The sequence below is a fragment of the Bufo bufo genome, chromosome 8, assembly GCF_905171765.1.
Source record: "Bufo bufo chromosome 8, aBufBuf1.1, whole genome shotgun sequence".
Taxonomy (NCBI): domain Eukaryota; kingdom Metazoa; phylum Chordata; class Amphibia; order Anura; family Bufonidae; genus Bufo; species Bufo bufo.
In genome coordinates, this window is record NC_053396.1 from 210630802 (window position 1) to 210644333 (window position 13532).

The 13532-nt window shown below is 46.5% G+C and overlaps 1 protein-coding gene across 1 annotated transcript in view; it reads left to right on the forward strand.

Annotated features, from left to right (window-relative positions):
• Positions 1-1368: 1368 nt before the first annotated feature.
• The window catches only part of LOC120977714 (carbohydrate sulfotransferase 6-like), a 34783-nt gene continuing 22619 nt past the window's right edge, over positions 1369-13532 (forward strand). Inside the window, exon 1 of the mRNA XM_040405784.1 lies at positions 1369-1480. The gene's annotated coding sequence lies outside the window, so the exon portion shown is untranslated. The remainder of the gene's footprint in view (positions 1481-13532) is intronic.

A 13532-nucleotide genomic window follows, 5' to 3' on the forward strand; every position in this document is an offset into this window, starting at 1 on the left:
GTTGCTTGCCTGCTGCCAGTCAGTGTGTCAGGCCCTCTTCCACTGACTGTAGTGTGCCCACTGCCAGTGCCAACCACTCATACCGGGTGGCACAGTAGCTTGCCGATAAATAAGGCATTTAATTTTTACACTTTAGTGTAATTTCAGTTGCTTGCCTGCTGCCAGTGTGTGTCAGGCCCGCTTCCACTGACTGTAGTGTGCCCACTGCCAGTGCCAACCACTGATACCGGGTGGCACAGTAGCTTGCCGATAAATAAGGCATTTAATTTTTAGACAGTAGTCTAAATTCAGTTGCTTGCCTGCTGCCAGTGTGTGTCAGGCCCTCTTCCACTGACTGTAGTGTGCCCACTGCCAGTGCCAACCACTCATACCGGGTGGCACAGTAGCTTGCCGATAAATAAGGCATTTAATTTTTACACTTTAGTGTAATTTCAGTTGCTTGCCTGCTGCCAGTGTGTGTCAGGCCCGCTTCTACTGACTGTAGTGTGCCCACTGCCAGTGCCAACCACTGATACCATCTCCCCGTTCGAAAAATCTATTCAATAAATGGCACCCAGATTGGGGACGTTAGAGGGATTAAACTGATGAGAATAGTACTACAGAAAATACCACTCATATCGGGTGTGACAGTAAATTGCACGGCGCAGACGCAGTGACCGTGGATAAAAACAAAGGGGAGGGAGCCAGCGTTTTTTTAACCATCTCCCCGTTCGAAAAATCAATTCAATTGACCTTTCGGGGACCCTTGGTGTTGTACGTGGCTGGGTGGAGGAAGAAACCTTCAATGACATCACCGGGACGTGGCTAGCTTGGTATCCAACCTTGTGCAAATGGGGAGTTTGCGGTTGTGCAAATGAACTGTTTGCGGTGCATTAAAAGGGGAGTTTGGTCTGTCAATGTCTGTGATGCGGGCGTAACCCTTACACTACCTGATCGATACAACATCATACCTGATCGTATACACACACTGGATGTTTTAAAGCACGTTATTCCAAACAATTTAGGAATGTTAGTTGATTTATGCCCTTTATGGATTAAAACCCGACTCTGCGTCCACTACGTAATTTTCCATGGGAGTTTTGCCATAGATCCCCCTCCGGCATGCCACAGTCCAGGTGTTAGACCCCTTGAAACAACTTTCTCATCACTATTGTGGCCAGAAAGAGTCCCTGTGGGTTTTAAAATTCGCCTGTCTATTGAAGTCTATGGCGGTTCGCCCGGTTCGCCAGTTCGCGAACATTTGCGGAAGTTCTCGTTCGCTGTTCGCGAACTGAAAATTTTATGTTCGCGACATCACTAGTAAATATATTATTGTGTGAGTAGCTGTAAAACTGCTCCAATACCACAACACGCAAAATTTGTCTGGGAGGTTTATGAATCCGTCTTTTAGCTGGACCACGTTACCGACTTGATATCACTGCAAGAGCTGCAACCAACTGCTGCATCTAATGAGCCCCTCATAGACCCCCCATAACACAAGGTAAATATATATGTACTAGACATTAAGTCTGTTATAATAACGGGCGCTAGAACAGTAGTGTATAAACATTAGTAGAAACAGTCTATATTAAATAGTAAGATAATTTAACCACATTGTATTTCTTGAATTGATCTATTTGCTCGTTTTTTTCTTTGTTTTTCAGCCTTTCTTTTTTTTGATTTTTACTTGCTGACTTGACTGTTTCTCCAGGAGAATTTGGTTATGTAGGGTTTCATTGTCTGTGTCTTTTGTCCTACTTGATGTGTCCTTTTTTTTGGGTGGCATGTTGCTAGTAAAAAGTCCAAGTAATATAGGCTTGTACTTTTATAATTTTATAATATTTTCTCTTACTGTAATACTGACTTATATGTAGCTGTAATATGCGTCACTGGCACTGACTTTTGGCTGAGACCACTGGCACTGTGACTGGTGGCTGATACGGCTGGCACTGACTGGTGGTGCTGAGAGCACTGGCACTGTGACTGGTGGCTGATACAGCTGTCACTGACTGGTGGTGCTGAGAGCACTGGCACTGTGACTGGTGGCTGATACTGCTGGCACTGATTGCTGGCACTGACTGGTGGTGCTGAGACTGTGGGCACTGTGACTGGTGCCTGAGATGGCTGGCACGGACTGGTGGTGCTGAGACTGCAGCTGATGACTGAAACAGCTGGCACTTACTGGTGGCTGAGACGACTGGCAGTGCCACGTGGTGCTGAAACCACTGTCACTGTGACTGGTGGCTGATAGAGCTGGCACTAACTGGTGGTGCTGAAACCACTGTCACTATGACTGGTGGCTAATACACTTGGCACTGACTGGTGGTGCTGAGACTGCTGTCACTGTGACTGTTGGCTGATACAGCTGGCACTGACTGCTAGGACTGACTGGTGGTGCTGAGACTGTGGGCACTGTGACTGGTGCCTGAGATGGCTGGCACGAACTGCTGGCACTGACTGGTGGTGCTGAGACTGCAGCTGATGGCTGAAACAGCTGGCGCTGACTGGTGGCTGAGACGACTGGCAGTGACTGGTGGTGCTGAGACCACTTGCAGCGTACTCAAGTTGTGTGTAATAGAGTTTCTGGGTGTAGTAGTGCAATGACACTAACCTGAGACGGCTGACTCTCTGCATAGGCAGGTGATGGTAGAGATTGTTCGTGACGCCAGTGCCAATTAAACGGTGGCACGCCGTTTGCGGATAGCAGGAATAAATTGAGGAACACGTGGTATTAAAACAGAACTCCAACTTTAGTAGTTTTCCTGCAGAGACAATATTGGAATCGCAGTTCCTTGGCATACAGTCGATTTTGCAATACGGTTGATGCAGGCAATACAGTTACAGCAAGGTGATTACAGAGTGTTGAACACAGGACTTGCAGCACAGGAGCTTGCACTCTATTTCTGTCTGATCCTGGAATATAGCAATTCTTCACCAAGGCCCAATAACCTAGTTCTGGCTTTATATCCTTGGCTATAGCTTTAGAAAGTACCTCCTCTGTTATTTTTAGTACCTCTTGCTTCTCTGCACTTTGCCTCTGTCTCTCTCAGCTGCTTCCTCAGGCTCTTTAGCTAAGATATTCCTGTTTCTGCATATGGGAATTCAGGAGGGAATCTTCTCCTGGACAGCAGGCTTCAGGCCTGGACTTGTCTCTGACATTGTCTAATCTCCAACTGTAGATTACAGACACTAGACTCCGTCTCCCTTTCCCTTCCCTGACTGGGCCTTATATAGACTAGGGCTCCCTAGCTCCCTCTAGTGACTAGAAGCTGGAATGACACCCCTAGCAGGCCTGTACATGCAAGTGTCATAGTAACAGGGAAATACATAGCATTGCATTACATGACATTTTATAAAACTGACATATACCAACTTCTCCATAACTAAGGAGGGACGACAGCACACCAAGTGACACTTTGGTAGTGACGGGTATTACAGTCCCCGTACACTATACACTGGCACTGTGACTGGTGGCTGATACAGCTGGCACTGATTGGTGGTGCTAATACGGCGGGCACTGTGCATGTAATGGCGGCGCTTCTTATGCACTCGGCTTCTTATGCACTCTGCTTCAACTGACACCACACACCATAAGAGGCGGTTATTGGCCAGCAGCGCAGTTGTGGGGATGGTGTGATTGGACGGCTCCATGCAGTGGGCGGTCCTACAGAGTGTGGTGCGCCATGTGTTTATTGGCTGGCGCAATTGTAGGCGGTCCGGGCGGTCTGCATGTGATGCGCCGTGTTTTTATTGGCCGGCGGCGCGGTGCTTTGGGCGGTCCCTGCTGTGTGTGTGTGGAGTGTGTGCTGATTGGTTTGTGCGCCGTGTGCATGCGCACTTCACTAAGGCTACTTTCACACTGGCGTTTCAGGGTCCGCCTGTGAGATCCGTTTCAAGGCTCCAGTTTAGCCCCAATGCATTCTGAATGGATGCGGATCCATTCGGAATGCATCAGTTTGGCTCCGTTCCGCCTCCATTCCGCTCTGCTTGCAGCGTTTTGGTGTCCGCCTGGCAGTGCGGAGCCAAGCGAATCCGTCCTGACTTACAATGTAAGTCAATGGGGACGGATCCGTTTACATTGACACAATATTGGTGCAATTGTAAACGGATCCGTCCCCCATTGACTTTCAATGTAAAGTCAGGAGTCCCTATTAATATACCATCGGATCGGAGTTTTCTCCAATCCGATGGTATATTTTAACTTGAAGCGTGCCCATCACCATGGGAACGCCTCTATGTTAGAATATACCATCGGATTTGAGTTAGATCGTGAAAACTCAGATCAGACAGTATATTCTAACACAGAGGCGTTCCCACCAGAAAAGAGTGCGTACGCAGAAGTCAAGATTAAGAAAATTGCATTTACTATAAATTAATAAAAGCAGGTTCAGGGTACTTTCACACTTGCGTTTTTCTTTTCCAGCATAGAGTTCCGTCACAGGGGCTCTATACCGGAAAAGAACTGATCAGGCATATCCCCATACATTCTGAATGGAGAGTAATCCGTTCAGTTTGCATCAGGATGTCTTCAGTTCAGTCGTTTTGACTGATCAGGCAAAAGAGAAAACCGCAGCATGCTACGGTTTTATCTCCGGCGAAAAAAATTGAAGACTTGCCTGAATGCCGGATCCGGCATTTTTTCCCATAGGAATGTATTAGTGCCATTCAGAATACAGGAATGCCGGATCCGTCCTTCCGGTCTGCGCATGCGAGGGGTGAAAAAAAGGTGAAAAAAATAAATGACGGATCAGTTTTTGCCGGATGACACCGGAAAGACGGATCCGGCATTTCAATGCATTTTTTCGACTGATCAGGCATTTTTAAGACTGATCAGGATCCTGATCAGTCTTACTAATGCCATCAGTTGGCGTACGTTTTGCCTGATCCGGCAGGCAGATCCGGCAGGCAGTTCCGGCGACGGAACTGCTTGCCGGATCTCTCTGCCGCAAGTGTGAAAGTAGCCTAACAGTGAAGTTACAGAGGTAAAGACAAGCAAAATCTTCAAAACAGTATAAACAATACTAGTTAAACGCTGCAACAATTTTCACCTTTGCTGTGTCTGTATTTGCAGTGCAGACACTAAGCAATAATAGTCCCAGAAACTGTCCCTAACTGACCCCAACTTTCAAGCGGGTGCGCACCCCCCTTATCCCAGTGGTCCAAATGGACCGCTTACAGTTTGTGGAAGTGCACGGTGGGGCCCGATGTCGTCCTTTTCCTTTAACCAGCGCAGGATCCGCAACAAAGAAGTCCTCCTCAGCAGGCCGGAAAACCAGTTGAATATAATCCAGGATTATTACAGTTACTGTCCGGTACCTCGACAGCACTGTGAGTCTCTTTACTGTTTGGGACAATCCACACAGCCCAATGTCGGCTACACAGGTTAGTTGCTGCACACTGTCCTTTTTAACTTGGCTTCACTAATGCACTGTTTCTTTGTACTCCATCCGTCTCTAGACCGAAGTTCACACAGCTTGGCCACACAGGGAAGTCCTTTAGTATCTCCACACACATCTTACACAACACAGAATTTGTTTTCTATTTTGCCAATATGGCGGCAGTTGTAGTTCAAGTCTCTCTTCCTCCTTCTTCCTGCTCACACTGAGGCAGGGTGACATCATAAGGGGCATGTCACTTCAACACTTAGCTGCTGCCTTAAAGAACTATTATCACAATAATACACTTTCTCTATGGTAAACTCCAATGCAAATTGGTCCTATGCTGCCATCTATTGACCAAACGAATACTGCAGGCATTTTACATTAAATTGTAATACAGTTTACCAGGATAATGAAACTTAGAGACATTACATGACTGTTTCGTACACAGTATTAAAAGCATTGGTGCGGCACCTGAGGGGTTAATTGAGCGGATCACAGCCCCCTGTAAGAGATCGGGTGCTGCCAGGCAGCAGGGGGCAGTTATGTACACAGTTCTTAGTATATTCTAACTTGAAGCGTCTCTATTACCATGGGAACGCCTCTGTGTTAGAATATACTGTCGGATCTGAGTTTTCACGATAGTGAAAACTCAGATCTGAAAAAGCTGTTATGCAGACGGATCCGCACTGAACGGATGGACGTGTTTTTATTGGCCGGTGGCGCGGTGCTTTGGGCCGTCCCTGCTGTGTGTGTGGAGTGTGTGCTGATTGGTTTGTGCGCCTCACATGCGCACTTCACTAATCGGCACACACGCACGGACAACAGCCCTGAGCACGTACACAGGGCTTTTATTAGTATAGATGCCTATGTAAGTATGTTTTACTATCTATCTATCTATCTATCTATCTATCTTCGTATCTATCTATTTATATCTATGTACAGGCTCGGACTGGCCCAAAGAGGTACAGGTGAATCCCCCGGTGGGCCCCTGAGCTAGGTGGGCCCCTAGTCTACCACCCCCTGGACAAGTGGCACATAACACAGTAGACTTACTGCACTACATACATATATTCAGTGTACAGCACCTCAACCAGCCTATGTTCATATAAAAAGTGATAGATTATTAAAGGATAACTGTCATATTATTATTTATTTTTGCTAAAGTGTAGGGCAAGTGATAGGTAACAATTTTGCAAAAGACTTTATTTAGCCAAAACATTTATTTTTGGTAAAAAACTGGGGCTGAAATGGCCCTTAGCAGCACTCTTCAAAAGAGCGTTGCTAAGGGCCATCCGTCCATTAGAAAAGACGGGCTGTGCAGCCAGACTTCCCTGGGAGACAGAAGGCTGGGCACAGGAGTCTTAAGAGTTAAAATTACATTTATATTCCCCCTTTCTATGCAATCTAATGCTCCGTAACATTCACTGACCTGTGATCCCTGTGATAATAATTCCTGTAGCAGCCAGCTCACTGCGTACAGTGCTTCTACTTCCGGCGGCTGCTACATGAATTATTATCACAGGGATTGTAACGGAGCATTAGATTGCATAGAAAGGGGGAATATAAATGTAATTTTAACTCCTAAGACTCCTGTGCCCAGCCTTCTGTCTCCCAGGGAAGCACAAGTCAGAAGCACAGCGTCTGCACAGCCCGTCTTTTCTAATGGACGGATGGCCCTTAGCAACGCTCTTTTGAAGAGTGCTGCTAAGGGCCATTTCAGCCCCAGTTTTCTACCAAAAATAAACGCTTTGGCTAAATAAAGTCTATTGCAAAATTGTTACCTATCACTTGCCCTACACTTTAGCAAAAAAAAATATATATATATATGACAGTTATCCTTTAACCACCTCAGCTACCCTAGCTTAAACCCCCTTAATGACCAGACCACTTTTTACAATTCTGCACTACACTACTTTCATACAAAGTCATACTGTCATACAACTTACCACCCAAATTAATTTTACCTCCTTTTCTTCTCACTAATAGAGCTTTCATTTGGTGGTATTTCATTGCTGCTGACATTTTTACTTTTTTTGTTATTAATCGAAATTGACCGAAATTTTTGCAAAAAAATGTAATTTTTCACTTTCAGTTATAAAATTTTTCAAATAAAACTACATTTCTATATTAATTTTTCTCTAAATTTATTGTTCTACATATCTTTGATTAAAAAAAAATGCAATAAGTGTATATTGGTTTGCGCAAAAGTTATAGCGTTTACAAACTATGGTTCAAAAATGTGAATTTCCGCATTTTGAAGCAGCTCTGACTTTCTGAGCACCTGTCATGTTTCCTGAGGTTCTACAATGCCCAGACAGTAGAAACACCCCACAAATGACCCCATTTTGGAAAGTAGGTAAGGTAATTTCGGAAAGCTAAGGTATTCGCTGATGGGCATAGTGAGTTCATAGAAGTTTTTTTTTTGTCACAAGTTAGCGGAAAATGATGATTTTTTTTAATTTATTTTCTTAGAAAGTCTCATATTCCACTAACTTGTGACAAAAAATAAAAACTTCCATGAACTCACTATGCCCATCACGAAATACCTTGGGGTGTCTTCTTTGCAAAATGGGGTCACTTGTGGGGTACTTATAGTGCTCTGGCATTTTAGGGGACCTAAAGCGTGAGAAGAAGTCTGGAATCCAAATGCCTAAAAATGCCCTGTGAAAGGTGCTCTTTAGAATTTGGCCCCTTTGGGCACCTAGGCTGCAAAAAAGTGTCACACATGTGGTATCGACGTACTCAGAAGAAGTAGGGCAATGTGTTTTGGGGTGTATTTTTACATATACCCATGCTGGGTGAGAGAAATATCTCTCTAAAAGACAACTTTTCCCATTTTTTTATACAAAGTTGTCATTTTAGAGAGATATTTCTCTCACTCAGCATGGGTATATGTAAAAAGACACCCCAAAACACATTTCCCAACTTCTCCTGAGTACGGCGATACCACATGTGTGACACCTTTTTGCAGCCCAGGTGCGCAAAGGGGCCCAAATTCCAATGAGAATCTTTTAGGAGGGCATTTGGATTCCAGACTTCTTCTCACGCTTTAGGGCCCTAAAATGCCTGGGCAGTATAAATATCCCACATGTGACCCCATTTTGGAAAGAAGACACCCCAAGGTATTCCGTGAGGCTCATGGCGAGTTCATAGAAGTTTTTTTTTTTGGCACAAGTCAGCGGAAATTGATTTTATTTTATTTTTTCTCACAAAGTCTCCCTTTCCGCTAACTTGTGACAAAAAGTTCAATCTTTCATGGACTCAATATGCCCGTCAGCGAATACCTTGGGGTGTCTACTTTCCGAATTCGGGTCATTTGTGGGGTGTGTTTACTGTTCTGCCATTTTGGGCGGGGCTAAATTGTGAGCAACCCTGTAAAGCCTAAAGGTACTCGTTGGACTTTCGGCCCCTTTACGCACCTAGGCTGCAAAAAAGTGTCACACATGTGGTATCGCCGTACTCAGTAGAAGTAGGGCAATGTGTTTTGGGGTGTATTTTTACATATACCCATGCTGGGTGAGAGGAATATCTCAGTAAATTGAAAACTTTGTATACATTTTTTTTAAAAAGTTGTCATTTACAGAGATATTTCTCTCACCCAGCATGAGTATATGTAAAAATACACCCCAAAACACATTGCCCTACTTCTCCTGAGTACGGCGATACCACATGTGTGACACTTTTTTGCAGCCTAGGTGCGCAAAGGGGCCCAAATTCCAAAGAGAATCTTTACGATTTCACAGGGCATTTTTTACGCATTTGGATTCCAAACTTCTTCTCACGCTTTAGGGCCCCTAAAATACCAGGGCAGTATAAATACCCCACAAGTGACCCCATTTTGGAAATAATACCCCAAGGTATTACGTGAGGGGCATGGTGATTTCCTAGAATTTTTTTTTTTGGCACAAGTTAGCGGAAAATGATTTATTTTTTTTTCCTCTTACAAAGTCTCATATTCCACTAACTTGTGACCAAAAATAAAATTTTACATGAACTCGCCATGCCCCTCACGAAATACCTTGGGGTGTCTTCTTTCCAAAATGGGGTCACATGTGGGGTATTTATACTGCCCTGGCATTTTAGGGGCCCTAAAGCGTGAGAAGAAGTCTGGAATATAAATGTCTAAAAATTTTTACGCATTTGGATTCCATAAGGGGTATGGTGAGTTCATGTGAGATTTTATTTTTTGTCACAAGTTAGTGGAATATGAAACTTTGTAAGAAAAAAAAACAATTTGCGCTAACTTGAGAAAAAAAAAAAATCTTCTATGAACTCGCCATGCCCCTCAAAAGTGATCTTTTTATAGCGCCGCAGCGATTTTACAGTGTTTTTGCAGTGATCAGAAAAAAATAATTCTGTCACTGCGGTGGGGCGGACTGAACGCAAGTGTGCGCACAAGATCAGGCCTGATCGGGCGAACACTGCGTTTTTTGTAGAGCCTATAGAACATGTCCTATTATTGTCCGCAATTGCGGACAAGAAAAGGCATTTTCTATATAGTTCTGGCAATGTGCGGATCCGCAAAATGCGGAAAGCACATTGCCGGTGTCAGTGTTTTGCGGATCTGCGGTGTCCATGTTTTGCGGATCCGCAAAACACATACGGACGTCTGAATGTAGCCTTACAGGGGGGTGATCAATGACAGGGGGGTGATCAGGGAGTCTATATGGGGTGATCACCCCCCTGTAAGGCTCCATTCAGACGTCCGTATGTGTTTTATGGATCCGCAAAACACATACGGACGTCTGAATGGAGCCTTACAGGGGGGTGATCAATGACAGGGGGGTGATCAGGGAGTCTATATGGGGTGATCACCCTCCTGTCATTGATCACCCCCCTGTAAGGCTCCATTCAGACGTCCGTATGTGTTTTGCGGATCCGTGGATCCGCAAAACACATACGGACGTCTGAATGGAGCCTTACAGGGGGGTGATCAATGACAGGGGCTGATCAGGGAGTCTATATGGGGTGATCACCCCCCCTGTCATTGATCACCCCCCTGTAAGGCTCCATTCAGACGTCCGTATGTGTTTTGCGGATCCGTGGATCCGCGGATCTGCAAAACACATACGGACATCTGAATGGAGCCTTACAGGGGGGTGATCAATGACAGGGGGGTGATCAGGGAGTCTATATGGGGTGATCACCCCCCTGTAAGGCTCCATTCAGACGTCCGAATGTGTTTTGCGGATCCGTGGATCCGCGGATTCGCAAAACACATACGGACGTCTGAATGGAGCCTTACAGGGGGGTGATTAATGACAGGGGGTGATCAGGGAGTCTATATGGGGTGATCACCCCCCTGTAAGGCTCCATTCAGACGTCCGTATGTGTTTTGCGGATCCGTGGATCCGCGGATCCGCAAAACACATACGGACGTCTGAATGGAGCCTTACAAGGGGGAGATAAATGACAGGGGCTGATCAGGGAGTCTATATGGGGTGATCACCCCCCTGTCATTGATCACCCCCCTGTAAGGCTCCATTCAGACGTCCGTATGTGTTTTGCGGATCCGTGGATCCGCGGATCCGCAAAACACATACAGACGTCTGAATGGAGCCTTACAGGGGGGTGATAAATGACAGGGGGGTGATCAGGGAGTCTATATGGGGTGATCACCCTCCTGTCATTGATCACCCCCCTGAAAGGCTCCATTCAGACGTCCGTATGTGTTTTGCGGATCCGTAGATCCGCAAAACACATACAGACGTCTGAATGGAGCCTTACAGGGGGGTGATCAATGACAGGGGCTGATCAGGGAGTCTATATGGGGTGATCACCCCCCTGTCATTGATCACCCCCCTGTAAGGCTCCATTTAGATGTCCGTATGTGTTTTGCGGATCCGTGAATCCGCGGATCCGCAAAACACATACGGACGTCTGAATGGAGCCTTACAGGGGGGTGATCAGGGAGTCTATATGGGGTGATCACCCCCCTGTAAGGCTCCATTCAGACGTCCGTATGTGTTTTGCGGATCCGTGGATCCGCAAAACACATACGGACGTCTGAATGGAGCCTTACAGGGGGGTGATCAATGACAGGAGGGTGATCAGGGAGTCTATATGGGGGGATCAGGGGTTAATAAGTGGTTAATAAGTGACAGAGGGGGGGGGTGTAGCGTAGTGGTGTTTGGTGCTACTTTACAGAGCTGCCTGTGTCCTCTGGTGGTCGATCCAAGCAAAAGGGACCACCAGAGGACCATGTAGCAGGTATATTAGACGCTGTTAACAAAACAGCGTCTAATATACCTTTTTGGGGTTAAAAAAAAAATCGCATCTACAGCCTGCCAGCGAATAATCCGGGCCGCTGGCAGGCTGTAGATCCACTCGTTTACCTCCGGTTCCTGTGAACGCGCGCTCCTGTGTGCGCGCGTTCACAGGAAATATAGCGTCTCGCGAGAGGACGCATTGGCGCGTCCAGGAGGAATAACAGGGCTGCCGCCAGGACGCAATCCTGCGTACGACGGTCCTGAGGTGGTTAAAGAAACTCCCCAGTTTATTATTATAGACACGATCAGAGCTGAGATGACTTCTAGGTATAGAGGAAAGCCACCAGTGTCCTCTTCTCCCCAGGACCGACAGTCTCAAAGTTCCTGCAGGGACCCCCATATTCAATCATCTGGTAGCATCTTGCTGCTGTGTGAGCAGGAAATATGTGAATCAGGGGCGTAGCTAAAGGCTCATTGGCCCTGGTGCAAGAGTTCAGCTCGGGCCCCCCTTCTCTCAGTGCTTTGTGGCCAGGGGCAGGGAAGCACATTGCCTTCCTGCTACCTGAGGCAAAAATTTAAACGCCCCCCCCCCACCCCTCCATGCCGAATTCTTGACCGGAGCAGCGCTGGTGTCAGGAGGTGAATGAAGAGGACGCTCTCTGCAGCATCCCAACAGAGAGGAATACCAAGTAGCAGGAGATAAGGACGGCAACTAGTAAGTCCACTGAAGACCTCAAGCAGGCAATTGACCGCACAGAGCAACATCAGTGTACACTTTTACTTTTATGTTTATCGCAGTACTCCTACAAGTATCTGAGAATACTCCTATTTTTTATATCGGACACTGACAGGGCAATTTTAGTATACCCTTCAGACTACAGGCCCTACAACGAAAAGGGAGAACTAGTAAAGAACCTTAAAGCTCTATATTGGGAGCGCTATTAAGTCCATCAACCAGCGCCGGTATCTCATATCACCCATACGGGCGATATACATTTGTAGTATATATCATTCCAATTAAGGGGGACAACAGGACCTAAATAGAATACCGAGCAGCGGACCTTCCCTTTAGGTAGGTCGACGCACTTATACAACGGTAGCGCAGGGGGATTTCCACAATCCATTACCTGCGCTACATCTCTAGTATAACGTTAGCGCATCTGAAATATCAGTGACGTTCAATATGAGGATGAGACACAGTCAATAAGTGAGGTTCTTGTTAGGTCAACAAGTCAGGAGGATGACCAGAGTGAGGAAGTGGAAGAGGAGGTGGTGGACGATGAGGTCACTGACCCAACCTGGGAAGGTAGCAAGCCGAACGAGGACAGCAGTACAGAGGGAGGGATCCACAGCACCGCAACAGGCTGGAAGAGGCAGTAGGGTGGCAAAAGAGAGAAGGCGGGCCACACCAAACAGGCCCGCAACTGTTCCCCGGAGCACACCATTGTGGCAATCTCCATTGCCAAGGGCTAGGTTTTCCGCAGTCTGGCGCTATTTTGAGGAAAGTGATAAAAGAGTTGTCATTTGCAACCTGTGCCGTACCAAAATGAGCAGGGGCGTGAACACTAGCAACCTCACCACCACCAGCATGATCCACCACATGGCATCAAAGCACCCTAATAGGTGGGTCAAAAGCCTGGGTCCACAATCAGTGTCTGCGGGTCACACCACTACCTCCTCTTCCCCTGTGTTACGTGCTGGCCAATCCCCTGTCCAAGACGAAGGTCCGGATGCCTGCCGCCCTGTACCTGGACCTTTGCAAGCACCATCAGCTAGCACATCTACTTCTGTGTCCCAGCGCAGTGTAAAGATGTCCATACCCCAGGCCTTTGAACGAAAGCACAAATACCCAGCCACCCACAGGCCATAGCACTAAATGCACACCTTTCCAAATAGCTGGCCCTGGAAATGTTGCCATTTAGGCTTGTGAACACTGAGGCTTTCTGCAGCCTGATGGAGGTGT